This window comes from Dasypus novemcinctus, chromosome 10 (genome assembly GCF_030445035.2).
Source record: "Dasypus novemcinctus isolate mDasNov1 chromosome 10, mDasNov1.1.hap2, whole genome shotgun sequence".
NCBI lineage: Eukaryota > Metazoa > Chordata > Mammalia > Cingulata > Dasypodidae > Dasypus > Dasypus novemcinctus.
Window position 1 is genome coordinate 31,410,447 of NC_080682.1, and position 3,213 is coordinate 31,413,659.

The following is a 3,213-nucleotide window of genomic DNA, read 5'->3' on the forward strand; positions in this document are numbered from 1 at the left end:
TCCTCCCTCCCTTCCTTCCTCTCTTTTCTCTTCCTTTTCCACCTTTTTAAATTTTTATTTCCTTTTTTTCCATATCTTTTCTTTTTTTCTGTTAAACACAAGCAATTTTAAAAAGTGGAACAAGTTGTCAATGAAGAACCCTCTCATAAAGCCAAATAGAAATAAAACCCTAGGCATGAGAGAGGAAACTACCCAAGAGAATAAACACATCAAGATAAAGAGATGTCTAGAATGTCAGCAAAAAATTACAAGCCATACTAAGAAACAGGAAGGTATGGCACAGTCAAAGGAATAGACAAAATGTTGGAGGAGATGCAGAATTTGGAGCAGATCTCTGTAATCAGTTTAAGGAGATGAAGGAAGAAATAAAGGATATTAATAAGACACTGTGTGAGCATATAAAAGAAATTGTAAATATATGTAAGAAAACAATTGTAAGGTAATGAAAGATCCAATAGAAGAGATTAAAAATACACTAGAATCATGTAACAGCAGATTTGAACAGGAACAGGAAAGAATTAGCAAATTGGAAGTCAGGACCTGGTAATAATTTCATAGATATCAGAACAGATAGAGGAAAATGGTATAAATATGTGCAATGACTCAGGGAACTGAATGACAGCATGAAAAGCACAAACACACACATCATGGGTGTCCCAGAGGGAGAAGAGAAGGGAATAAATTCTAACAGATCTAAGCTGATACATATACTAATCAGATTGTTGAACACCAAAATAAAGAAAGAAACCTGACAGCAGCAAGAGAAAAATATATGTCACATATAAAGGACATTTAATAAAAATAATCACTGATTTCTCATCTAAAACCACGGAGGTGTAAATGCAGTGGTATAACACAGTTAAGGAGCTGAAAGAGAAGAAAAAATGCCAGCTAAGATTCTGTATCCAGTAAAATTGTTCTTGAAAAGTGAGAGAGAGATTAAAATATTTGCAGATAAACAGAAAATGAGAGAATTCATCAATGAGTGCCCTACCCCTTAAGAAATACCAGAGGGGGCAGCAGCATGTGTGTATGGGCATGGACAGGGTCAGCTGCAAGTGCAGGGGCTGGCCAGTGTGGGGATGACAGAAGGATACGATGGCCATGGCCCCGGCAGTGGGTCCTGGTGGACTGGGTCGTCAGTAAGCAACATGGGTGTCAGGTTGCAGTAGCTACCAGAGGTCTGGCCATTTATTGGCAGAAGGACAGGGGCCCAGTCAGCAAGTTTTGGGAGAGCCTGGAAACAGTGGCACAGTTGGATTCAGTGGGCATCTGGCTGGGAAAGCATTACTATAAGTATTTTCATGCGGATGGTCCTCCCAATAAAACTCTGGCTGGACTGGTAGTATAGATTTCAGAAAGATACCTTTGGGAACATACCACTAACTCAGCCTTTCCAAAATTCCCTACAAAATGTTCCATGGTTTTCAAAGCTGGTGGTATCTTGTGTCACATTCTTGGGGCTACTTACAAGTATAAAAATGAATAGGGATGGCAGAGGTTTGACTACAGAATTCAAACTGAATAGAAATGGATCATAATGTAGAAATTTTTATGAACATTAAAAATACATTGGTGTAAAACAATTGTTGATCACATCCAACATCTACATCATTCCAGAGATTGACCTGAAGTTGGCTAATAAGTTGAAAGATAACCTCAAAAGACCTCAGGGGACATTTCCTGATGAGAATTCAAAAGCTTTCCACCACATTTATCCAGATCCTTGCTCACAAGAAGATGAAAAGTGGTTGAGACTGTTGATGAGAAAAGACAAGCAGGTGTTAGTGCATTGGGGATTTTACCCAGCTGTGATACTTGGACTCATAACACTCATAACAGTGGCATTGATGCTGAAATTGAAGAGCCAACAACTCCAGAAAAACCTTGGAAATTTCATGTTAAATGGATTTTGGACACTGACTTTTTCAATAAATGGATGAAATGAGAAAGATTATGAGGTGGATGAGAACAGGAAACTGAGTTTCCGTCAGCGAATTTCAACAAAGAATGAAAAGCCAGTCAGTCTGAAGTCCAGAGAGGAGAGAGAGAAGAGCAGTAGCTAATGCTTGAAAGAGGAAACTTCTGCCTGCCTCTCCCTTCCCATACCCACAGAATCACAACAGAAGAGTGGGAAAAAAAGCTGAGCTGGTCTTTATGGGAAGTGTAAAAGTCAGAAAGAAGATAAGCAAGAAGATCTTATCATGGGTATGGAAGACTCAACAACTGTACCCAAAAAAGAGGAGGTGGTATTCCCCAAAAATGTAAACCCAAAAAAAGATAATGAAAATACACCTGTTAGAGGAGGAACTGTAGCAGATCTAGATGAGCAGGATGAAGAAACAGTCACAACATGAGTAAAGGAAGAGGAAGATCCTAGCAAAGGTGATTAGACTTGCTCAGTCAACCCTGGTGAAGATAATGTAACAGAGCAGACCATTCACATTATTATTCCTAGCTTTGCATCCTGATTTGATTTTAACTGTATTCATGTGATTTAACAGCATGCTATCCCTGAGTGTTTCAATGAAAAAAGCAAATCCAAGACTCTAAAAATATACTTGGTGTATTGAAATTTTATGATTGTCATACATCAGCTGAATCCCCAAGAGTATTTAACCAGCATCACTTGTTGGAGGGACTTGACGGGACATATGTGTGCTGTGATGAGGGTTCATGCCTTTATAGAGCAATGGGGGCTTGTCAATTACCAAGTGGAATCAGAAAGTTGACCCATGGCAAAGGAACCACCTCCAACTTTTCATTTTAATGTATTAGCTGACACCCTTTCTGGGCTTGTGTCTCTTCAGTTTCAAATCACCTCAGGTCTCTGCTGCTCAACAGATGAAAAACTGTCCTGAAAAGAAAAAGGAAAAACCAATTGATTTGCAGAACTTTGGCCTCTGTACTGATATTTACTCCAAGAAAACCTTAGGAAAGAGTAAAGGAGCTAGTGCTGGAAGAGAGTAGACTGAACAGTAGACATTTCTACTCCTGGAAACTCTGGAGATATACAAAAAATAATTGGAAAACAGTGTCAGAACACATTGGAAATCGAACCCAGGGTGAATGCATCCTGAACTTTTTGGGACTTTCCACTGAGGACACATACCTCTTGGGCCCCTGGCCTACCAACCTATCCTTTTCAGTCAATTAGGATATCCAGTCATGAGCACAGTTGGTTTCTTTCATAGATGTCCTTTATCATGTTGA

At 39.3% G+C, this 3,213-nt stretch overlaps 1 pseudogene; it reads left to right on the forward strand.

Annotated features, from left to right (window-relative positions):
- Positions 1–1,024: 1,024 nt before the first annotated feature.
- LOC101437861 (SWI/SNF complex subunit SMARCC1 pseudogene) lies at positions 1,025–3,213 on the forward strand (annotated as a pseudogene).